Source organism: Astatotilapia calliptera, chromosome 12, assembly GCF_964374335.1.
Source record: "Astatotilapia calliptera chromosome 12, fAstCal68.1, whole genome shotgun sequence".
Classification (NCBI taxonomy): domain Eukaryota; kingdom Metazoa; phylum Chordata; class Actinopteri; order Cichliformes; family Cichlidae; genus Astatotilapia; species Astatotilapia calliptera.
In genome coordinates this window covers 32,869,622-32,896,357 of record NC_137433.1, presented here as the reverse complement: position 1 = coordinate 32,896,357, position 26,736 = coordinate 32,869,622, and the positions used below count along the sequence as shown (strand labels likewise).

At 38.1% G+C, this 26,736-nt stretch overlaps 1 protein-coding gene across 8 annotated transcripts in view; it reads left to right on the top strand.

Annotated features, from left to right (window-relative positions):
* taok3a (TAO kinase 3a) overlaps positions 1 to 26,736 on the top strand; it is a 64,549-nt gene that overhangs the window by 4,618 nt on the left and 33,195 nt on the right. For 3 of the 8 annotated variants that reach the window (XM_026188222.2, XM_026188224.2, XM_026188225.2), the window contains exon 2: positions 19,648 to 19,761. The gene's annotated coding sequence lies outside the window, so the exon portion shown is untranslated. Of the gene's footprint in view, positions 1 to 12,256; positions 12,508 to 19,647; positions 19,762 to 20,424; positions 20,477 to 26,736 lie in introns of those variants that run through there. The other 5 variants (XM_026188223.2, XM_080309416.1, XM_080309417.1 and 2 more) reach the window with 4 other exon arrangements.

Genomic DNA, 26,736 nt, shown 5'->3' with positions numbered 1-26,736 from the left:
TTGTTTGTTTTTTTCAAATTGTGTCACAAGATAGGCATTTTGGCAAGTTAGCCTCTGTGGGTGTGGGAGGTTAGCACGAGTGACTTGATTACAGAGCTTTATTAGAAGTGCGCATCCAATCCCCTGGCGAGGTTGCAGCTGTGACCATGAGTAGGCCCCCCTACCCACCCTCTTTTCAACCCCTATTATGTCCAACTACATCTGTCTCCCTTTTTTTTTTTTTTTTTTTTTTCGTGAAATGTGCAAGCCTATCCCTGCTCTTCTATGACTAGGCCAAGTTGAAGTGCTGAGGAATTATGAGGAGCCATCACCATCACCCAAAGAGACATTACCAATGCTGATGGCTGACTTGTCTTATCTCTGCCCACCACTACCCCTCCTGGGCCTAAGGCTTAATTTAGCCTGGCAGAATGGCGGAAAAGACTCAGACTGGACTATTTTTAGAACTACATGGTTCACTGTAATATGGGTCTTTAAAAAATTGAAAGTGTCATGTCATAGGCCTACCATTTGCCTCTGTTCTGCTGACTCTCCCCTGCATGCAAGCCAACTGGGGAAACTCTAGTATGCACTGTGAGCTTCATAGAGTGGGGCATGTCAGCAGGGCTTAGGATGCATGAATGTGATGGACACATTTACTGATGTGAGTGGGGGTGAGGTAATGCACCGCACCACATCTATTTTGGGAGCTTCCTTTGGCTGCTCAAAGCGCTTTTGTGTCACACAGTTATTCACCATAATTTTTCACTCAGCACTTTTGCTAACATGTCTCAAAACTTCATTCATTTATTTCAGAGCACTTTTCATTGGTGTGAAGGTTCAGAACCTTCATGTTGGCAAAATTGTGGATGCTGTGGTCAACAGTGACCAGCAGTGACCATTATAATAGCTTTTATTCCATAGCACTTCTGAAAGATCTATAGGGCATCTAGGATCAGTAGTGCTACCTAACATGATGTGAATGTTTGATAACTTCTCATCATGTGAGCTACCAAAGTGCATGCCAAAAACGCCCTGGTCCCAAGGGAATCTAGGCCTCTGCCCAAGCTCTGTGCAGCTCTAATACTGTGACTGGACAGCCTCTATTGGGTCAAGTGGAGATTTGTTTCTGATGAAGCTGGGGGAGATTGTACCGTGCTGTCACCAGCCAGCAGTGTATCAAGATAAATGTGAGTTTTATTTTTCATTTTTAGCTAACTCTGTATTTCAGCCTGGCTTCTTTCACAGGCACTTCTTTAAAAGGCAAGAAAACATTAGGACAAACAAGGCATGGAGGTTGGACTAAGAAACAACACTGAATTTCTCTTGCACTTGCGTCTCTTCCCATAGTTGCTACTTTCCAGCCAAGCTTTTTGTGTTATCTCTGTATTCATCAACCGGACTGTTGTGTGTCATAATGAATGAGGAACATAGGAGTTTCTCATGGAAAAAAATGTAAGGCCAGCCAAAGTAAGTACTTCAGCCACCCCTTTCTTGCTTAATAGTATTTACCAGGAGAGCTTTTGATGCCTTTATGAACCCTGAGAGCCTGGGGTTAAACTGAACAATTGTCCAATTACACTGCGACTTACCAGTCAACACCCAGCCCCACTGCTTCCCTCAGTCATTATAGTTTACTCACTCACTCTCTCACACACAGGCTCTCATCATGACCCAGAAGGCTGCAAACCTTAGCATAATTGCAAGGATGATATCGTCCCAGACTGCGAGATAGGAAGTACTTGCATTGTTAGGCCAAGAGGGTATCAAAGAAGCCGACATGCACACACCCTCACTGGGTTGTCATAGACGGTAGCCAGCCTGACCCGCGTCCAGCTATTGTTTCCTGGTATGATACAGGAGCCATGTCAGATAGGAAAGCCTATTGTGCTTTCATAAACAATTTAGAATGAAGTATCAAGCCAATATTACTGCTGGATTAGATGCCAAGCTTCAAGTTGCTTGTTTAAGTTGTGATTATTATAATACACAGTATAATTAAGAAGTTATTCATTGATTAGCTTTCAAACTGTTCATTGTATAGAGAAATTAAATGAGCTGTGCTGAGCATTGGTACTCCATTACACATGACTGCTCTGATAATAAATGAAACAGAGAACCAGCTGCAGGCACTGCATTGGTCAGTACTTGATATTCATCAAGTCTAAAAGCTTCTGTTGGTCTGCCACTCCTTTTTATTCCTCTTCTAACATGAAAACATCCTTTCTCTGACTGTGATATATTTGGCTATTTGTTACAAAATGTTCCTGTTATTTATTTATGCCACTTCCCTGTACCAAAAAATATTTGCAATACAAAAACGCACATGATTAATTATTGATTTGGCAACACATAAAGAACTGTAGAGTTTTGTTGACCACATGGTTCATGACCTTCTATCAGTGTGTACCAGTGATATCACAGTGCACAATTAAAGCAGAGATGCAGGGATAGTAAGACTTTACCAATTCCAAAGTGACATGGTGCCAGAGGCGTTGAAGAACTTAATAGGTCCCACCAGGAGCAGCAACCTGGACTACCAGTCAAAGCTAGAAATGATGGGAAAACACCAGGATAATTACAAAAAAAAAGCTCAGGGTGATTTACTGATTAATGACACTGTTCTTAAAATCTGTCTAGCACTGCTATTTTTCTACATGTGTCCTGGAGCAGGAAATGAGGCTGAATACCTTCAAAATTGTGATTGTGATAGTTGCATACAGCTAGGCTGCACACAATGGTTTTTAGTTGTTAAAATAATTCATCAAACAAAGGAGAATTTCCTTTTTTTTCTAGATATAACTTCGGAAAATAAAAGTTTAGAAGTGCTATATACAAAATTCAGGACCACTGAGTACTGCTCTAGAGCATGACCATCTCAGACTGGAATATATAGCCACACCATCCATCCATCCATCCATTCACTTCCGCTTATCCTTTTCAGGGTCGCGAGGGGCGCTGGAGCCTATCCCAGCTGTCATAGGGCGAAAGGCGGGGTACACCCTGGACAGGTCGCCAGTCTGTTGCAGGGCTAACACACAGGGACAGACAACCATTCACACTCACATTCACTCACACATTCACACCTAGTGACAATTTGGATTAATCAATTAACCTATCCCCACAAGCTGCATGTCTTTGGACGGTGGGAGGAAGCCGGAGTACCCGGAGAGAACCCACGCAAACACGGGGAGAACATGTAAACTCCACACAGAAAGACCCCGGCCTGATGGTGGAATTGAACTCAGGACCTTCTTGCTGTGCGGCAACAGTGCTAACCACTGTGCCACCGTGCTGCCTATATATCCACACCTTTCCCCCTTTTACATTTCATTTCCAACCTTACTGTTTGAACATGAAACACAAGCGTGAAAAGATTGTTAACACCTTTAGCCTTTAAAAAAAACCAAAAAAAAACACTGGGTAGCTTTTACAGGCTATGAGTCACCTGATGCCCCCTATTGTGATGAGTATCTGACTGCTTTTTTGTTGCTCTCCTCTGCACACTGTTACACTATGTGTGTTTGTGTGTGCCTGCACCTCCAAGAAGAGGAGATACAAAGTGAAACTGAGAACAGCAAAATGGCAGTCGTTTCATTTCTGAGAGACAGCTGAAAAGAAATAAGTGGACATAATTTATGTAAAAATCAGAACAAATATACTTGGACTCAATTCTGGCATGTAGGGCAAATTAGGAGTCATAATTTTGCTGGTGTGGCCAAAAAAGCCACATAGAAATAGCTTGGAGTGGGCATGCACTGGCACAATAATACATAAAACAGATTAGGACTTTTGCAATGAATCTCCTCCCTCGGATGGCTTAGGTCATTATAGTTAAACTTAGCACTGCCATTCTGGCCCTGGGGAACAGAATCAAAGTGCAGAACCGTGTGAATGTTGATGAAACTGTTGAGCATGGTTCTGGTTGTACTCCTGATCTCATCTACCTTGTTGAGTCTTGAATACTGCGAGGCACTTCATAAAATCTCGACTTAGAATGTTTACTGGTAGCACTTGTTGCAGCTGGATCACTGAACCATGTTCCATTTAAGTGCAGCAGGAAGTGTTACGTAATTTCTTATTTTTTATTTCTCTTCATAATTGACCAGACCAACCACATCTCCTTAATAGATGCACATATATGCAGAACCATCCTCATCACGATATGGCATAAAAATACAAATCATTAACTTTTTAAATAAAATTCTCTATAACATTGGTGCTACCTTTAAGTTATTTGTATGGGTAAAATCTGGCCTCCATGGGGAAGATATCACATTTATTCCCCATGTCGGTTTTTTTTTTTGTTTTTTTTTTGAGTGTGAGTAAAAGAGGCTTGGATGAATCAGTAAAGATCTAAAAGAGGAAAGGGGGAGGCTAAGTTCTGAACCTGAATTAATTCCCAGATTAATTGCGGGCAGACTTTACAGGGGATAAAAGCTGAAATCCTAAAGCTTAAAACCCATGGGCCCTCTCCCACTCTGTGTAAACTCCAATGATGATGTACATAATTTATACTGTCAGTGTATATTTGAAAAAAGAAGAGGAAAAAGCAAAACACACGGGAAATGACTCAGTGGCCTAGATGCATGTTTCCTTTTTGGGGTTTCCTCTGCTTAATTTCCTCCCTTCATCTTTCTCTTTCATTTTACTTTAGCATGCTGTCTTTTCTTTTTAAAAGGCAGAGTAAAGAAAAAAAGGTTATAGGTTCTGTTTCTCCTGATGTGTTGTATGCACTGAGACATACTTTTGACAGATTATCAATCAAGAAAAATACATGTTCCCTTTGATTCTCATTAACATAAAACTAAATCAGTTGAGGCACTGTGACATGAGCAAGCAAAGTTTGTTGTGTTTGTCTAGAACAACATGCAGGCTTTGACACACACCTCTTATGGCCCTACTCCTTATAAATTTTTTTTTTTAATCATTATTTTGGTTTTTTCACGGTTAACGGCAGTGGTACGCTAGCGCTTGCAGGACGGCTTTATTCAGTCTATTATAAGGCTGACATCTTTGGGAGGCCTACCCATTAATGTATAACTGTGATATGCAACATCCCATGAGGCCTCAACAAAAGACTGCATGACATCATCGCTATTCCTCCAAGAACACGGCCTTCAAGAAAGTCAGAAAGAGTGTCTCATCTGTCCCACATAGGAGTCTTAAATGGAATCCATTCACTGAGCTGTGAGATTTAGTGTAGACTCATGTTCATTGCTTTGGCTTTGTCTGAAAAGAAGGCAGTATTGCTCTGAATTCGACAAACCTTGCTCGGCAGATTAAGAAAAGAAGGCCACTGAAAAGATTAAGATACTTCTCCAGGCAAGGAATCTGAATCTTTGTTCTAAGTCTCTTGCACCAGATTACAGAATTTAGGGAAATCTGATTCACTCACCCTGTTGGAGGCAAATGCTCATATGCAAAGACCGTAGTAGTTTGAGTTCCAATGATGGCACTGGAGCTCCAGTCATTCCCAGCTAATGGCAGCTCAACTTGCCTATTAAATTTTGCTCTTATTAAAATTTCATTATGAACAAAACTCAGCAAGTAGCGGCTACATGTCCTACTCAGTGTAATGACTTCTCTTTTGCACGGCTTTCACCATAAAGCATGCAGTAGGCCTCTATTAATCTTTCTGTTGCTTGATTGGAAAATCCTGTTGGGCTTTAGAGTAGCACTTCACTCAACTCAGCCCCTCACTATACATGTGCATGCGCACATTTAAAACTAGATCAGCTGATGTGTACTTCCACAAGTTAAAATCCCTGTCTGTGTGTTTTCGTGCACCTTCCTCAGTGACTATACTTTCATGTAGTGACTGTGTATTCTTGTGTGACTGTGTTTATGTACAAAGTGTTTGTGTGTGAGCATTTTCTCATACGTTCAAGCTCATGCATTTTGCATGGCCTTTTGGGAAAGCAGAATGGGGCTACAGCAGTTGGATGATTCACTGTCTGGTGTGGGCATCTGACCACTACCACTTGTTACTGTGGTCTCAAGGACATGCCTAGTGAAGGCTATTGCTAAGAGACTCAAAGAGCAAAGAGTGTTCAAGTCTCTGAAGAACTTAAAATTGATGAGTACAGTAGTGTGTAAAATTCCTCAGTTATCAGTACTTGCCATGTCATGTTTTAAGTAAAGAATTCAAATCATATTCCTTTAAATATTAATGGCGTCTGTAAGGCCTTATTGCCTAAGTGAACTGGATATCTCCTCTGTGTTTGTGCTGTGGGTGTGTTTTTTCTTAGTTTTATTTTTTTATTTTTTATTGGAATTATGCAACAATACAGCCCATCTGAAAAACTTGATGGGGGGGGGGGGGTATTCAACAGAAGGCAAATTATGTATTTCATTTTAGCCTTAGTAGTGCTGGAAAGTACTTTATTGACTGCTCATTGAAACACTGAAACACATTACTGACAACAGAGAAAGGTTCTGGTTTGCTATTTGGAGCAATCTTGAGTTCAGTATCTTGCCCATTGGCATGTAAAGGAGCTGGGTATCAAATAATTAGTGGACAATCCACTCTACCACCTGAGCAACTATCCACAGCTCTTGTGTGTTTATGTGTGGAACGGAAGAATATTTTTTTCAACCACAATGAAAATCAATACAGTTGAGAATTGATAGTGTCATAAACAGTCCCATGGTTATTGCCTAGTCGATATGGCCTATCTAGTCATCCAGCCCCAGCTGAGCCTGCATAGATATGCCCAATGGCGGTGGATGTTACACACGTTTATACCAGTTTACAACCAAAAGCAGTCCAGTGTGTCACAGAGTGCCAGTAACAGCTTGGTACCTGAATGCTGAGACCTCTTTGACCAAAAGGCATTTACGCCTAATTGTTTTCCTTTTTTTGTGAATCAAAAAAGGGATTTTTCCCCTAATGATTTAAAGACACACAAAGCCCTGGTTTTACTTCAAAGTAAATTTGTTACTTTCCTATTTTCTTACCTAAACTACATTAGCACCAGAAATGGCTTTTAAAATGAACATTTTAAGCATTTCACACAGTAACTGTAATATCATTTTCGACTTGTGTAAATTGAAAACTATGGGTCTTGGTTCAGTTGATTTCTTTAGGTGTGAAAACATGGTGGAAAAATATCAACGTGCTGGGCCCCATGATTTGCCTTTCACCCACCCATTATCATAGGCAAACTATGGGTATATATTTAGTCATGACATCATTACAGTAAATGTCCTTCATACTATACTCTGAAAGAATAATTTGCTCTGCTCATGTGACTGTAGTGTTTTGGTTATGCCACTTTTGTTAAAGCATTCAAAAGCAGTAGAGGCCTAGTGAAGTGGAAATCGTCTGAAATACATGCTTTTTTTGTTTCAAGGTGAGATACAGGGCAGATATATGTATACAGTTATGGGTTTGTCAATCTATTTGTATGAGCAAGAATACATTAAAAGATTACAATAAAAACAATTTTTTTGAAACTAGGGAGAGGAATGGAGCATGTGCAGAAGAAGAACCAGTTCAAATTTTGATTCAGTGTGGTTCAAAACCAAATGCCATCATCCTTGGCATAGCATGCAATCATTCCATACCCTTTTTTATGGTTGTCTTCGGGCTTTTTGCTTGGACCTGTCTTAGGTGAATCAAAACCATAGAAATTACAGGTTGCCCATGTGGAAGGATTTTTTTTCTCAAATTATGCTTACCCTCACTTACCACATTATACATTTGCCTGTGAAAATCTATAAATCAATTTAGTGTTTAAATTTCAAAACATAAATGATGTAAAAGTTTTGATTGCTTATTTAGAAGCTGCTAAAAATGTTGTAGCTTCTGTTTTACTGTAGAAAATTTAATGTTTGCAATATTAAGATTTAGAATATTCCAACCAGGTAATTATAGCTATTAATATGGCCGTAGATGGGTTTTTTCCATTGTAAAACTGTAAAAGATGCAAAGACACTAATACCTTAATAATTTTAAAAAGTAATTTGCTGGGGTTAGAGAGCTATGATTGTGCTTGTTAGTTGGAAGTAGGTGTCATCACCTGACAGTCTGTAGACAGAGTCTGACAAATACTCTAAACTTGGTGACACACAATTGAGTTTTACGGATTAAATTAGGCTTGTCTGTGGGATGATGATTGCAGGTTACACCTTGTTGCTCTGTTTGACTGGCCTCAGTCACCCAACCCTGTCATTAATATCTATAGTGCAGGCCCATTAGCTAGCTGGACTATCACCTGAGCAGGTCATAACAAATTTGAAGATGAAGCAAAATGTTTTGCAAAATGCTGGTATCTTGATATGTAATTGAGTGGAAGATCATTTCAGGATACAGAAATCCATTAAACAAAACAAAACAATGAAAGGATAGCATTCTTGATTTAAGACCTATGACAGAGTTTTGACTTCTGCTGTTTGTAAACTGTCTAACAACATGAATCAAATATGGCTCAGTAAAGGAAAAAGAACTTAAATCATAAATCTTATTAAGCAGGAATCCACATCTCTTGCAACAACAAGTAGGCTGACATAAGTGTTATTTGTTTTTGTTTTCTTTTGTATGAATTCCCATCCCTTTCTTCTTACCAAGCCATTGTTAGTCCATGCCCTTTTGGGCTACATAGTGAACTGTTTTCTGATCTGATGCCCCCAGCAGGATGCGATCATCTGTCTGTGCCTTGACCTTACTGTTATGGAACTTAAACATGCTTTGAACTTGAACAATTATTGCCAGGATTGAAAGAAGACTCATGTTACAGTCAAATGTTTTGCCCAAGCCATTGGTTCACCTTAAGCACCACTCCCACTCCACACTTTGTAATGATGTCACCTTACTTTATCCTTTGCTCCCATTATAGTTACAAGAGCTGCTGGAGGACTTTGTCAGTTGATCGATGCAGCTCTCCACCCTCAGGAGTTTCATACAAAAATATAAATGCTTCTGAGGCAAACCAAATAATCTTTTCAGTTCACATAATTGTAAAGTTAATTATATAAGACAACTGACAAAGCATATTAAAAGAGATAAAAGTGTCTAAGTAAAAGATAAAATGAAAGGATTTGCAAATGATAAAGGGCTTCATCAACAATCTACTAATGGTAATTTTGTGGAGAAACTGTTTTGGACTACAGCTGTTGTCTGTTTATCTGTTCCTGGACATCCTAACACTTCACAGCAAGAAAAACACAGGTGTAACTAATCCCATCAGTGAAAAGTTGTTTATTTCAGTTTTAAAGTGATGCAGTCATTTTAATACCATCTGTGCTTTCACTCTTGTGATGTTTTTGAAACTTCCCTAAAAGGCAATGGTGTTTTAAAGGAATTTGATCTGTGTTGTTTAGTGTCTGGAAAGTGCCAATTAAAAAAGAAAAACAAATACTTTTGAGAGGCACATTTTTCTAATTACTCTGGGCCATAAATTAAGTCACTTGTGACTTCAGACCACAAAGGTACAGTTATCAAGTCGTAGAGTTCTTGAATTAATCATAATTTGGAGACATTTTTAAAATGTGTTTTGTTTGAAGGGGTCTCAAGACAAAATGCTGTGTAAAAACATAGATGAATACAGTCCATCAAATAAAGATGCAATTAGTCTTAAGAGCTTTACAAAAGAAGCCAAATGGACTTTAGGTTTGCAAAAATGGTTTCACCTCTCATCCAAGAGGCTTCTTCATTTCTGAAGAAGGATGCAATTACTTTCATTTCACCAGTTACTTCACTAAGACCAAACATTATTATGAGCTCTAGAGACAGAGACCTCTTTTATCCTCTCTTAATATCTGCCATCAGTCTTTCTCTCATTTTAATCAAAAGACCCATTATTAGCACATATTGCCTCTGTCTGTATACACATACAGGAAAGTGTACTTTTACTGACTCATACTGTACATACTCATACTGACACACAGCCCAAAGCCAGCGTACAAATTTTGTCCAAACTAAAAAGAGAATATCTAGGTTAGTGTGAGCCCTGGGGCTAATTCAAGTATTATTTTATGGTTGTATTTATATTTATTTATTAACATCACGTTCTCCTGGGGACCATGAGTAAGTCATTGTTGCTAAGGTGCGCGCAAACCCTGCAAACCGCTTCAGATTAATTGAATGTTTTGGATATAATTTGCATAAATCCAACATGTGCATGTTGGTGTTTGTTCAGTGAGTCAGCTTAGAGGAGGTGGCGCTGGTGGAGTCGTGCTTTTAAAATAATGAACTGATCCTGTGCAGGGCCTACGAGGGTTTTCAAAAAAATAGAGTTTGACCAAAATGATTGCCCAGGAGAAAAGGAATTACATAAACATGGACCTCCCACATTTAGACATGTTTTAATTGCAGGCACGTCATAGAAGATAAAATATACAACAGAAAGCTGCCATGACGCAGCTGTAAGGGTCATAAAATAGCACACTGGAGCTTAACTGTTTCTGAGATTAGGTAAGATTCAAAATATTTTTATACTGGTTATGGTAATACCAGTTCCTAAAAGGTTATATTTTGACATATGTCTGTGTTAATACTGAATCTTAACAGTTAAAGAAACAGATTTATTCTCTTTAGTTAAAATTTTAGAGCCTATACTTTATTAAACACCAAAATCAATATTAAATTACAACAAAGTTGAAAGTGCTGAAGATTTTTACTTCAAAAAACATAAATATCAAAACACAGTCTTCATTCTCTGGCACTGTCTGTATGTGTAGAAAAGAGTAATAAAAATCCTGTTATGTTTTCATCCACCTTAAAGTGGAACAAAGGTGTGTCTGTGTTTGATGTCAAAGTTCAATAACTCTGTTGTCTCGTGCTTTGTTGGCCTTGTTGACTGCATGCTTCCCTGTCCTTCTTTTTTTGTTCTCAATTCTTTTAATAGCCCATCTTTAACCTCTTTAATCCCTTTGCTTTTTTCATATCAGTTTTGTTTATTTGAACTGTAAATAGAAACCTTTACTTAAACTGTTGCAAAGGAAGATGCAATTTGTTCTCGCAAAAAACAAACAAACAAACAAAACGTGCTATAGCTTCCTGCCTGTTCAGTTTTTTAAAGCCAGTGTGAGGTGAGTAGTTGTCAGATGTTCTGATTTAGTTTGTAGATAAAATATTTACATGGAAATATTTGATGTGGGATCCTCAGACAAACCGAATGTCTGACAAACATAAAAGTGCCATTAAGAAGTCAAGTACACTGATTTGCTGTTGCCTACACTGGCCAAAAAGCACCACAACTATGAAATGAATGTCTGTCTAGGTGTAAAATATTTACAAGGCCATTGCATTATAGGAGCAGTCACCCTACCCTCATAGCAGTCACAAATTTTGGTCCTAATTTTCCATTCCTCTGAATGTTATGTTATCCACTTGTAGAAATGTGCATATACTACCTGAGCTCTCACACATATTTTCTGATACTTTAATAAGTTTTTATTACCGTATTGAGATCAGATTTTCTGTGTATATTTTTCCTCATTAAGGGGAAAATTAACTATTGAACTCTAGATTATCTATGCAGATATTTCACAGTATGGCATAGTTATCATTTAAAACTATCAAGATAACAGTGGTGAATGCAGCTGTCAGATAAAAAAAACAACTGAAAATCCTGTGCTGCAGTTTACATTTAGAAATATGTTTTATTCTGTTGGGAATTAAAAATAAAAACAGAACTTCTAACTCTTGCTTGGATTTTTTTTAAAGCAGCTGGGGTGGTTCTTTACTTTTTTGGTGCAAACTTTAGAATTGTTCAGTTAGGATTGAATAAGTTTAAAACCAGAAATCTGTTCAGAACAAAACCTATTCCAATGAAAATGGTGGTCTCACCACCTTCCATATATTTCTGAGAGAGAGGCAACATTTTAAATTGCCAATTAAATGCATTAAATTGCTGTTCTTGTTTTCATTAATACAGCTTCAATACTGAGCTTTTGTAGTTAAATGCTTTCTTCTCCTGCTCGTCATCTCTACTTCTTTCTTTGTTGTGTGTGTGGTTGTAACCTGTTGATCCTACAGCTCCCAGCCAGACGTGCCCACAGATAAACCTCCTGCTCTTCACCTTTTACTTTCTCTTATGTGCAAAATTGGCTGTGAGGGACTGTTGAATAATTTAGCAGCCTGGTGATGGGGCTCTGTGACACTGCTCTTAGTGTGTTTACTTGTTTCAGTGTGTGTGTGTGTGTGTGTGTGTGTGTCTGTGTGTGTCTGTGTGTGTCTGTGTTTGTATTTATTTAGGGAGGAGGGGTTTGGAAAAAGACAGTGTGTGAGAGAGACTGTGAGTTTGGGGGGAAAAAAACAAGACAGTAGACCACACACACTATTGACAGGGTTGGAAGAAAATGTTCAGCTGAAAAGGCACTAGCACAGATAGTTGCCAGAGAGGATGAATGGCTTTAATGAGAAAACTCCAGGCTTTGCTCTAGAGGGACAGACACACAGACCGACCCCTCTGTATTCATGGGATTTCTCTGAAAAAGCTTTCACAGTGAATGAAGGATGGTCTTTGTGCAGCAGAATGAGTGTGACCAGTGCTGTGCGTATGTTTGTGTGCCTGCATATGTGTGAGTATGCCTAGCTTTCATTACCATTTTCAGACAAGTGCACATGTGTCCAACGCACAAGGTATGCTGGTGATGCATTAATTGGGGGATGTTTTAGATACCACACAGGTCGGCTACTTCATTACCTCAGTACAAATGAAAATCACTCGTATAGAGAGGCTTGGGTACTGTGAATTTGCTTTACAAGACTCCAAATTAGGATAAAATACTTTTGTAGCTTCTTGGATGGAAAAATGTTTCAAAGCAACTCAGAATAATCTCCTCTGAACTTTTAGGTCTTGGAAAGAACATTTCAAAGATGATCCTTGTATATGCTGAGACTTATGTTAGATTATCTGTGTGATTTGATTTTGCTGGCTTTATCTTTCACTGTGCCGAGATGGATAGAAGCAGTTTTTCCAGTGCAAACAATCAGAAGTAATGACTTTATTTTTAGCAAACCAACATTTCTATCTTCACAGAACTCTTTTTGTCCTGCATTTACTTTTTTATTCCAATACACATTGTCAAACAGAAATTAAACCTTTTTTAAATTTAAGATTTAAATTTACATGGAATTAAATGCAAAATGTTTCTATCTGAAAATCTTTTTATTTTTCATTCAGTTACTTTAGAAATGAATTAACTGTTTGTTTATTGAAATTTTCAATACATTTTCATCACTACTCTCTCCACGTCTTAGATTAGATTAAGTTTTTAGGCCTCTCAAGTCTAAGAGGCCCAAAGCCAAAGATATAATAGGCCTCCAAATCATTCTCATGTGTGAAGGCTTTTATGTGTCTTGGTTGTGCTTGTTCCATTCTCATTACATAACACTCTGTAGGTCTACATAATTGAAAATGGCTTTTCTACATCAATGTGGAGATTAAAATTGCCATTGACCTACAAAGCTGTAAGACACAAAAGGGCCGTCCTCCTCTGCTTTGTCACAAGTGTGCATTGTGTAACTTGGGACTATTGAGAGCCATTCTACTGTAATAGACATTGCGAGTAACATTAGGGCCATTGTTGCTGGAGGTGCCCCTGAATCCGAATTTTTAAAATTATTGAAATTGCAATAATTGCAGGCTTATATAAAGTACAATATGCCTCTTTCAGAGGCAGGATTTCAACTTCAGTATTGTGTAAGAGCATAAACATAAATGAAGCAATGGAATAAATTTCATAGCATTCGTTGCTAGTAGATAACTAAAGTCTTAGGTTCTGTTCTGACCAATTCTGCTTAAATAGAGGGACTGGGTAACACTATGGTAATATTGGATGAACCAGGACCTTATACAGTGAATTGGCATGTCTTGGCACTTTATGGTTGATTACAGTAACTTAATCACCCCTTTCGGGATGTACTTCACAGTAGCTGCAGCAATGTGCTGGTAACATTATCTCTTATACACTAGACTCACTCAAAACACTGGACCCACGTCACACACAATTTACACATACTTGCACTTTGACCTTTTGGAAGATATGGGTATCAGCCTTTAATTTCACTTCAATAAGAGTACAGCACAGAGTGACGCTTTGAAGCATTGTCTTTCAGGGACTTTCATGGCTGTTTTGAAAATGCATTTTAACAGTGAATATCTTTTAAAGGCTGAAAGAATTTAAGATTATCAACATGTGTTAATGACAGTAGTGACAGGGAACATTTGGGTGGCATTATTTTACAATTAGAGATTTATTCAAAGTTTTCTGTCTTGAATGATCAAAAAAGCTGTCTGGAGACACAGTATTACGCACTTTATACACCACCATTAGTGACCCAGTGACATTATCTTCTGTCTAAATGCTGGTTCTTAAACCTGTTTTTGTTATGTATTCTGGCAGTGTATTTGCAAGAACAAACGTTTTTGAATCCTTTACCATTTGGAATAACCAGTTTTTGGCATTGATTACTAACAAAATATAGTGAACCCAAGCTGTTTTGATGAGAAATCATCTTTGTAAAATATGGGTTTGGCTTATTTATTGGATGACTTGATTGACAAGCTCTCTTCAGGTCATGGCACAGCGGCCATTGGTAAACAAGACATTTGTCTCTCTTGTGCTCTCTTTTTCTTTAAATCATCGTGTTGTTCATTTGCTTTTGAGTTTTGGGTAATTGTCTTGCATCACTCACCCTCTCTGACGTTTTAGGGTCATGGACTGCTCCCCTGACATTTTTTTTTTTTTGTAAAATTTCTTGATTCAGATTTGAATTAAAAGTTTCTTCAGTTATTGCAAAGCATCCAGGCCCTGGGGTAGCAAGCCATGATATTGGCCTCCACTATGTTTCACAGCTGGAATACAGTTTTGTTGTTGAGCGGTGCCTTTTTGCCCCCCTCTAAATTGTTTAAATCATGTGACTGCAGAATATCATCCACAAGTGTTGTGGAACATCCAGCTGATATTATTTGGAGTATACTTTAAAAATGTTTTCATCTTGCGCTTCTGTTAACACCATTCTTATTTAGTGTTTGTGTTACAGGGAACATGAATCCTTTGTTTTTTGTTGGGTTTTTTTGTGAGGGTTTTTGGCCAGTCAAATCAAGACTTCTGCAGATGTTTTTTCCCCTATCCTTGCATCCTTATTTTACATTATGTGAATTTTCAGGGTAATCAGTGGTAGGAAGCATAACAACACTTCTTCTTCTTTTTTTCCCCCTCCCCCTCACACAGTAGTAAACAGACAATCTTACCTAGAGCTGACAAATGCCACGGAGCCTTTTCTAGCTCTATGCATGATTTTTAAAATGCTTCCTGTGAAAGTTATGGCGATCCAGACATAGTTTTTTTTATAGAGTGGGGACTTAGTTTTTTCCCTTTTTTCTTTAAGGATGTGATTACTGACCAAAAGTCTTCCACATTTTTTTTTTTCCATTCACACAATGGAAACCCCCCAAAAACAAACAAACAAAAAAACCCATTCTGCTGATAAAGCTGCAGATTACATTTGTTGTCTCTGCATTAGTTTAAGTCACGATCGTAGGCACACTAGCTCATCTCTAATCTGTACTTCATCCCCACGGTGCTTAAGCGAGATAGAAATGTAGAGGTCCATCAAAGTAATCTGTGCAGAGTTCATCATAAGTCATCTAAAGCACAAATAAAGTACCCACTGTAAGGTTCTGAGCTGTTGTTGCTTTAAGGCAACAAGAGCGAATCACTTCAAATAAACTAATGAGTAAGAATTGGCCCAGGGTTTAGGTCGGTGGATGGGCCACTTATTTGTCTAGTATTTGTCCCTCAATCCACCAACGCCTACATTTATGTTGGCATTAGGCTTAAAACTAATCTGAGAAGGTAACAGTCTTGTGTGCGTTTGTGCGTTTGTATGCATGCATGTCTCAGTAGTGCCACTAAGCTCTTGAGATGAGAGCTGCCCTGAAGTCTCCAAATCCTGCTTTACAGCATAAACTATGTATGTGTATGTGTGTATTCTTCACTGTGTGAAAATGAGTCACTGCTATAAAAATCCACACCATGCCACCCTGGCAGAATAATCAGAACATAATGTTTAGTTTCTTTCTATCTCGCTGGATTAGTTTATTTTCATCCGGGAAGAATTTTTCGTGTTGTTGAAATAGCCTCGCATTTTGGTTGCCTCGGCTTTAAATAAAGCGGTGTGTCACTATGGGACATGATTTTAAGCACAACTCCAAAATGACTCATCAAAAACCCACCTCAGTCATCCTCAGCCACACTGGGAGTCATTGATTACATTTGTAAACTCTGAGTATTAGTGTCATTCATTTAAATTTAGGAAAATCAACACTCAAAAAAGAAGGATGAACTATCAAACTAGCCTAACTGGTTTTTAGTGCTCCAATTATGCACATAATTCAAAAGTTGGCTACTGACACCATTTCTCGTGCTTTCAGTTCTTAGATTGCACAAAATTCCCCAGGTTTTCATGAAGGAAGTGATGTCATTGTTTATAACGTCTACAATCAGTTTTGTGACATTTTGTTTTTACATCTAAAAACTGAAGCTAAAAGGGGATTAAAGTTGGACAAAGTCCATGTTTGACACCCTGACATCTCACTTGATGAATTGTTTGGCCAATCCCCTTGAAAGCAGTTTTTCTTTTTTTGTTTTCTTTTTTCTTTTTTTCAACCAAAAATAAGAAATGCAATGTTAGGCGGTTGAAGCAGTTTTTGTTGGCCAAGTTGTGTCTTGGAAATTGACAACATGTGACTCAAGATTTCTGATTCATATCACAGTGTGTCATAACAGGAGGAACAGAAAGTAAGAGATGGATTTCAGGATTTTGATTTCTAGGCAATACACTAATGAAGTTTATGAAAGAATGTTAACATAGAATGTCAGAGATGCTGTTATGCATGTTTTCCAGAGCATACGTTACCTTAATTCTTCTGAACTTGGAATAAGAAGTAATTTGATTAGTATTTCACTCATTTATGTTTGTACAGGTGAGCATGGACTAGTTAAGAGCCTTAAAATCAGAAACTTTTCACATGGGCTGTCACACTCTTTAACTTATCTTCTACAAACCCACAATATCCCTAACCCTTTTTTTTTTTTTTTAAACTTTACTGTTTAAGTGATTACCACATGCTCTGTGCCTTAGTCTCAGCCATTTTTCTGTTTTTTTTTTTTTTGTTTTTTTTTCCTTTGTTAAAGCACATTTCATCATGTCATGCTGCAGCTGGCCCGCTAACCTTTATAACCTTCTCTTTTCCTCCAACACCACGACTCACATGTATGCACATCCACTGAATGCTCTGAAACATTTGGTTAGCATTGCAGCAGTATGCTTCTCAGCCACCAGGCCAGGAGACATTCCAGTTTAACTTTCATTTTTTTAAATTTAATATGACCTCTTTTCTGTTTCATTCACATAAAATGTGTAAAGGACCAGTATTTACAAAATTGCCTTAGGACTCGATTATGTTCGCTTGTGACAACAGGGTTTATCTATTGTAACTCATTCTGCTGATTTATTCTTCATTTTTGTACTGTACATAAAATATTCATGTTTTTTTTTTTATTCAAATGAAGTATCTTTACAGTCTGCATGCATTTTCTGTGTTTATACCTCTAACCCTTAATCCATTAACTAATTGCTCAGTTAACAGATAATTAATCAGCAATCCAATTTGATAAAAGATTGTTTCAATGAAATTATTACAATTTGTACAGCCATGTCACATAATTAACTGAACAAGATTTTGACTCATTTCAAAGTAGTGTATTTTAAAAGCCCTTATATAGCTCACACAGTACAGTACATCAGTATAAAATGTATTATTTTATTTCAAAGTGAAGACAATCGAAACCTCTTTAAAACACTCACAATGCTGCCTTTATGTTCTTATCAGTCCATCAAATAAAACTGACCTCGTCAAGAACTCGAAGACTCAAATAAAAGATGCAAATAAACCTGTACTGTTATACTTATTCCCACTACATAGACTGTACATATTTTTCTTTTCATTGTTGCTTGGTCATAAATGCCAGGCAGGGTGGAGTAAGCGAGGAGGAGGAGAAGTGCAGCCACAACTTTCCCAGAGGCTCATGCAAGCGTCAGTTGTGTTATAAATCATTCAGGGACACTCAGAAGGGGCACAATACATTTTTATCTCTCTTCTCTCATCTCTGAATCCCCTCTCCCTGTTTTATTATTGAATGTGGTTCCTTTGAGCGTCCAATCTGCCACTCGGCACCATCAAAAAGAGAAAGGAGGAAGTAGTGGGGGTTAACCAATAAGACAGAGAGAGAGAGAGAAGGGTAAAAATGGCTGTAATGTGGGAGGCAGAGGAGATGAGGAAAGGACTCATTCCAGTTTGATTAGACACAGGAATTCGGTTGCTCAAACAAAAAGGTCACAGTGTCATTTGTGTCCTAAATAACAGATCTACTGTAAATCTTGATTGTCCGAGACAACAATTGATTTTTATTGTGTGCCCGTCTCAAAACGATTATGTAGTTGTGGGTGAGGTTGGATTCACTGGTAGTTGATGCTGTTCCACCTGCTTGTCAGAACGAAATAAAGCCCAGTAGCTGACAGCGCTCTGCTGTCAGAACAACTCTCTCAGATTTGATGTGTATGTGTGAATCGACTATATGTGTAATACTGTGTGTGTACGTGGATGAAAACAAAATATTATGCTTGCTTGTGGGTGTGCTTGCAAAAGCTTGTGTCCATAAGCACTGTATGTAGTGTCCTTGAACTCATGTATTTGAAAGAAGATGCATTTGTCTGCAAAATAGGAAGCACTTCTTCATATAAAATGCTCGGATATCTAGCCTGAGATGTTGTCAGCTGACTGTAGTCTGGCATAGACCTCGAGCTCCCTGTGAAAATGGCCAAGTGGGTGTAGAAAATCACTCAACACGAACATGGTTTTTGTATCTGTCGTTCTGCATAAAGGTAGACTGTGGATCCATGAAGATGGTGCCTGTATTTTTACTGCTGCACTGAATAAAGTTATACCAATGAGCATTTTAAGGCAAAAAACATCTCAAGCCCGCCTTTTTGAGAAAATGTACACAGATTACATTTCCGCTAAATTTTCTGTTTTTGTTATGGAAATTACATTGCCATCTTTCCCGAAACTGAGAACATAATAAGTATCTATCACTACAAAGATTTTCATTGGCTGTTGAGTCATTTCACCATCTGCTGTTATCAGATGTGTCATGCTATTTGTTTCAGTTCCAGAGTCCACCTATGGCATGGTTACAGTTATAATTTAGTGTATCTCATATATATGCTGTTGACCTGATGAATCAATCAATCGAAATTAAATTTTTACATGACACTTTTGATTATTTACGCTCAGTGATGATTTAGTGACCTTTGTTACCGTACACTCTGTGAGCACTACACCTATGGCTGTAAAGAATTCCTTATGGTTCTTACTGGTAAATATTACTTTCCTCCTTTCTTGTTTTATGAGCCAATGAACAACCCTTTGGTACTCTAGAGTAAGGAAGATGATATAAAATGTAGTTCAGATGCTTGTTGAGACTGTAAAATGTTGTGAAATGGGGAAAAAATACTAAATGGTTGACAAAGTAGGCACTTTCAGAGTGAAGCTAATGATACGAGATCAAATTGATAATCATAGTGTCTAAAATATCCCACCCAAAATTTTATTTGTTTGTTTTTGCCTCTTTTTTTTTTTTAAACCCCAGGAGCAGTATTCCACCAGTCATGAGGGCATCTGAAAAAATGCAACACTGGATTTAAACCGAGAAGAGAGAGGGAAGACAGGCTAGTCCTACATACCCCTCAACACATTTCTACAGGTAGGTTATGTATTTGACTCTCTGAGGCTGTTTGATGTATTGTTTTTGCATATTATGACAATCTGTCTATGAGCAGTTTTTTATTTTTTGTTTTATTTTATTTTTAATACAATGAATTCATTTGTGTGTCAGAAATCCCCTTCATGCTACAGTTAAGACAGATGACACAGGGATCAGCCAAGTGCAAACTGGGTCAATATTGAAAGCTTCTGCCCTGCTGGCTCTCTGATGTACTTAACAGCCAATCACCTCTCTTTCACACTGATTTGCAAGAATTTTTCCTCAGGTTGTGACATGAAAAAAACTTTCTTGCCTGGACCAGTTTTGAAGTTAACAGCAGTTTAAATTAAAATGAAAGTTCATGTTATGTCACAGCTACATCACTGTTCTTTTTTTCTATAGTCATGGTGATTGTGTTTTTGAAGTGACTCTGATTAAGTACTGCAGTTGAATTTGGTGGACAAGGGTTGCATTAAAAGGAACGTTTTTGTTTGGTTTACTTTGTTATACCACAGTTGTTTTCAGTTTTCCATAGAAAGTAATTTTGCTCGGGCACCACTAAGCTGTAGCGATTGAAGAACTTGAGGTTTGTCTGTGGTTTGCAGTCTTTTATGAATTAGGCAAAAATGTAAATCCTTCTGCCAACTTGTCATCTTTACACAGAGAGCCCACAGCCATCATTGGAATCGGTGAAAAGGAAAGCGCGCGTGTGTGAGTGAGTGTACATTCTGTTCCGTAGGCAAAACTTGCTGCTGAGTCACACCCTGATTGGGGAGGAAAAAAGCTTGTGGGGATTGGGTGTGGTAGAGAGGAATGATTTTGGTTACAGAACGCCTCTCTAGGCAAGGATAAAGACTTATTTGAAATGTCTCGACTTCCCCTCACTGTCAGTCTTGTGAGCTCAAGGGCAAAGAATCTGTTAAGTTCACACTTTAGAGAGCTGCTTCACAATCAGGTCCATAAGACAGGTCACAAATACTGCTTAAAAATGTAACTGGCAAGGTGTCGAGGATGAAACGGAGTGAACTTTTGACTTTAGCTGCAAATGTTTCATGTCTTCACTTTCTTCATAGGAAAACAGGGGCTCATATAGCCTGAAGTGATTCTGCCACCTGATTAAATGTTAATGCCCTTAGCAGCTTTGTGTCATGGCTTCATATGAGAATGGAAATCTATCTGTCAAAGAAATGAAAGGGTTTTTTGTGTTTATTTTATATAATATGCCTAACTCTTCATGCTTCCTGCATACGTCCTCGTGAGTGTGGCTACCATTTGAAAGAAGATGAATTAACTGTGAACAGAGACAGACTGCAACAATAATTTAGGCCTCGAATTTCACTCCATTCCAGGCCACTCTGTTCACCAAACCAACAGACTGCTAATCTTGCATGATAACCCCATGTGTCAGAATATTAGATTCTGTTTGACTGAATATCATGCCCATAATAAATTTAATTTGATGGGTTATTTGTAGTACACAGATAAGAGCTACAAACTGCAAAATCTGTCCTTAAAAACAAACAAAAAAATAACCCTTGAGCTTAAACTGAAAGCTCCAATAATCAAATCAAATCAAATCACTTTTATTGTCACTTTTATTGTCACATCACATGTGCAGGTACATTGGTACAGTACACGTGAGTGAAATTTTTGTGTGCGAGCTTCACAAGCAACAGAGTTGTGCAAAATACAATAATGTAAACAAGCAAAATACAAGAATGGCTACATCTGAAACTAATAAATATATGTACAATATATAATAGTATATGCATTTCTGGATGTGTATACTAAATATTTTTGTGTGTGTGTGTGTGTGTGTGTGTACACATATTTTACAAATTAAATAGAGTAAACAATAAATAAAATATATAAAAATATACAGAGTTGAGACATGTGCAAAATACTGATATACCTGTTTTTGACAGTCCTGACACCTATTTCTTCAAATACATTATCTATCCTTTTTATTATTGCTCTCTCCACCAATCCTTTATTATGTAATGATGGGTGATTTGTCTAATATTATGCATATAGAAGCAGGTAGACTTTGCTTCCTTTGATGAGAGAAGGGTGCAGGTTGCATGTGTGCATCTTTGTGGAGTCTACAAAATTGCAGAAAGATAATGCTCTTAATAGTTGATGGTGGCAGTTTGCTTGATGCTTGCATTTGGAGTTTTATCTACTTGTTCCTGATTTTAATATCATTGCTCAACCTCAGGACAGGTCAAAATGACCCTCAGGCTTGTGCTTCAGTGGGGACTCCACCACTGCCTGTGAGTGCTTTAGAGTCATCAGTTCACTACATCTGCCTGAACTCAGTGGCCTGGCAGCAGTCTGGAGAATTACCATTCAAATTAAGCTATTATACTATTGAGGTTGTGCCAAATATATGTAGTCTATCCTTAATAAATGGCCATTTGTGTTGATTCAGAACATACACTTCACAGACTTTCCACAATAAGAAAGAGTGTTATCACATCTGTAGCTTTAATTTGGCTTGTTGTCATCACTATACAACCTTGGATTGTGCATTTAAGTAGGCTTTTATATTATTCATACAATAACAAGGTTGACCCATTTTATGCCATGAAGAGGCATAACACACACACATACATGCACATGTCACACACACAAATGCTGTATCCTCCAAGGACCTTCTCCTACTCCAGTGAGATGTGAGGCTCTATCTGCGCACACTACTACACTAATACACACTACTAAGGCTCTAAGCCCGCTTTCTATAATGTCATGATAGGAGTTGAGAGAACTGGATTATTACGTAATTCTTATTCTTGCACTCTCACACACATACCCACCATAGGACTAGCCTCAGTGTACAGTTTGGTGGATTTTCTGCTTCTTCTTTTTTTCCCCGTTTCTGATTAGAGCTGGTGATTTGAATCCCAGTAAGAATTCCCACAGTCTGTCTAATTCCTGTTCCTGTCTAAAGCTGGGAGGAGGGCCAGTAAGCTGCTAAACCCCCCTGGCTATACAGAAACATATGGGCAATTGTGTGCTCTCATTGATGTATTGGTGCAGATACATGCTTGTGTACAGTACCCTGTTTATCCATGTGTAAACATAAACATACATACATTAGTGCATACCTGCATTTGTGATGTAAATGTACACAAACAACCTCAGAAGCATGTACTTCATTTGTGCACACATGACTTTAGATAGACGTGAACCTACTGTAAATGACTGCATGCAAAGAAAATGTTCTTCTTTCTCCAAGCTTGTCTTTTTCAGGCAATTATTGATACTGTCATTTATTGATTATTATTGATACGGTCTTAGAAACCTTTTTAATAACTCCTGTACAATACAGTGGGTTTCAGAATTAGTTTACTCACCTTTTGCACAGAAGACACTCAATATTTCTGTGAAGCTGTCGTCTGTTTTCATTTATCAATAATATCAATTATACAAAAACAATTCTGTTTCCTCTTTTCTCTCTTATCTGTCTATGTGGTAGCCCAGTTAATTCTTATGCCCTTGCACAGTCTATTATTCAGGTATTGTTTAAAAGAATATAATCATTTAAAAAATAATGAATACAAATCCTGTATTGAAAACCTTTCTAAATGTTCAATTTGAACAGTATTGGTATGATTGGCTTTCTGAACCATTTTATGATATATAGGCTTATTTACATTGCGGTGTCCCATTTAAATACTTGCAGTGCCGCAGATGGTATAGAGCCATATCTGTCAGCTTGAGTGGTCCTTAAGAACACGTTGGCACATCAATTAGTGATAGCAATGCTAAGAGGGGGCCTAAGGGTATTATGGATATGCTTTGTTATGCATGTATGTTTCTTGTATATGCCTAATGTTATGTTATATATGTCCCATAAATATTTTTTGATTGTGTTTACTGACATTAGAATAAATGTGTTGTTGGTGTAGTGTATCAAGATACAAGCACTGTTGTTGCTTTAAACTTTTTTTTTTTTTTTTTTTAACAAATATGTGCACTAGAAAGATAATACATTACATTTGTAAATATCATGACAGGATTTTTTACTGGTAATACCTGATAAAAGCTTGTCAATGTTAACCCCTACCTGGAAACGGTATGTTTTAAATTTTTTGGGACCAAACACTGCCAATTCATGTATGAACTCACTATCAAGAATTTTAGTGGAAAATCCTTCTAATTGCTCTTCAAAACATATTAAATTCTCCAGTGAAGCTGTGTTTGTGTAAGTACTAGTCAGATTAGCATAAATCACATAATCTCTTTTGCACATAATTTGTATTTATGATGTATAGTTTATTGTATATAGCAAATCCGGTAGCCTAATTACCCACCTGCACCTCACACACATCCCATTTACACACTAGGTGTACATTATTTCTGCACATGCAAAAAGATTCACACCTACGCATATGTATAGTGTCATTATTTGAAAATGTGGCTCTGAGTATGTTGTAAAAAATTTACACACACAAGCATTTAATCTGTCTAAGCCATTTGCCTAAGCAGCTCTCTCAGAACAATGCCATTCATAGATCCTTAACACACACACACACACACACACACACACACACACACACACACACACACACACACACACACACACACACACACACACACACACACACACACAGAGCAAACTGTCCAAACACTGGGCTTTGCTGGGCTAGTAACAGGTTTACGAAGCCCCCTGAGTTACAACCTGTTGTTGCCACATTGCATCACTTCACACATTTCGGGAGACTGGAGGAGGAAGAATGGAAAAGAACGAGAGAAGGTGTTCAGTCTCTGGAGTGATCACATGAATTAGGTGTTCATTTGCTTCATTTTTGTCTCTTGGAAACAGTCAGGAGATTGTTCTATCTTTGTGGCTTAGATCAGCTTTCAGAGTTTGGGTAAAGCCCACTTACTCTGTTGGATTTTTTTTTTCTCCCCCCTCTCATTTTTGTTACCCTGTACAAACTAATGAATGCATCATAGTGAGGGTATGTACATGTATATCTGTACTTATGTGCACTATATGCTGTGGGTGTGGGGAGAAAGGTGAGATGGAGGTTGTGTCAGGCTTTTTTTTTTTTTTTTTAAGTAGTTATGTTAGAGAGCTTAAGCAGGAGAGATGAGAGAAAGACGGGGCTGATGCAACCAGGAGACACACAGACAAATGTTTCAGAGTCACTAACACAGACATGGACACACACAGGTTCATATTGTAGGTGCACTTAGGAAAAAGCAAATTAAATACTTACTGCTGTATATGTGTGTTTATGTAAGAATAAACATTGCACACACATGCATCCAGATATAAGGCGATGTATGCACGTTTCTTAAACTGATTTATATTCTTTTATTGCACTTTTATGTTGGAATAAATATAAAATACACATTAATAAAATAGTACTAATGTTTAATTTACAACCCACATTATTGAAAAAGCTCATTGATTGGATATTTGATGAGATCACAAAGAGCTTCGAGCTGCACCAGTAACTGTGCGCAGTAGAAGTTTGTGTACAAACAGCTACACTGCTATATTGTCCACACTTCATCAACTGTAAGATTTTTATTGTAGTCATGAAGAAGCCATATTAGGGTTTTATGTTTCTGAGAAAAAAACCCTCTATGACCAATAGATGCCTTAAACTAATTTGTAAACCTGCATGTATGATCTCTCACCTTATACAGGCTGATAAACTGGAACCATGGCCGTTGTTTATGTGTAAATCTGTGGCTACTTACAAGAATGTTGTGGAGCATTCTTCAAGAGAAGCCAGGGCTAAATGCCATGAAATTGATTTTAGTCAGGCTACAGCACAACTGATTTACGCAAAGCTGAGATGTTACGGCAGCTTTTTAAATGGCAGCAGGCTGTCACAGTGCTCCAGGAGACCTTTCTGTATGCAGAAGTTCATAAGAAGCAGCATGTGTGTCATTGTGGTTTTCTTCATCATTATTTCTAACATTCACTGAAATAGACTGTGGGCAGTGTCACTGTATATTTTGATTTATATTTAGATTTTGGAATATGAAGCACAGCAACAAGTCTTTTTGCTGCAAACCACTCACTTTACTTACTTTGATATTTCAAAAGTCTTTAAAACTTACTTATGTCCAAGCTCATATCCTTTACATTGAATTGGGTAGTGTCATCAGCCCAGTATATCTGTGGAAAAACTTATCAAGAGTAGCACAAGAAGCTAACAGTAGCTTCCTGGTTACATCAAGTGGACAGTTTAAAGTACAATAAAAGCTGTTATTTAGCTTTTTGTGGCCATGTGTTGGAAAAAAAATCCATGTTTCTCAAACGAAATTCCAATAACCAAAACATACACGAAGCCTAGTGACACATATTTCTGTCCATATTCAAAACCCCAAGGCTGGAATCATTATGCGTCTGGTGCTATGGCACAGAGGGCTCAGGACTTTGCCTTTAAGACTGATATTTTTGGAGTGGGTGCAATGGCTTAGATCCCTTTAAGAGCAGAGGATTAGGATGATGCTGATGCTTCGTGTCTTGGCCTGGGTGCCTGTGTGTCTTGCTGCCTCTGCCTGTATGTCAGCTTTCTCTGTGTGGGGCTGGCCTTTGGAGCCAGATTTACTTGCTGCATCTGGCTGATGTGCACACTGATTTCATGGTAGAAAGAAAGAGAGAGGGAGAGAATGAGAGACACTGGTATCAGAGAGATGCTGTGCGCCTGCGTGCATGGGTGTGAATGTGTGTTGCATGTTCAACGAAGCTAACTGGAGCAGGGTGTCCAGGATGCATACACGCTTGATGGCCTGGCTGCAGCCTTGTGATACAAAACAGTCAGCATTAGTGTGTTTGTGTGTGTGCGCGGGCACTATGTCCATGTGTGGAAATGATGCATCAGTGACTCAACTTCTGCTGTCAAACATGTGCGTGTGACTGTGTATGCAAGTGTGACTGTGTGTGATGAGCAGCAGGACTAGACGGCTATCGTCGTCATTATTAGCAAACATTTTTTTATTAATTTT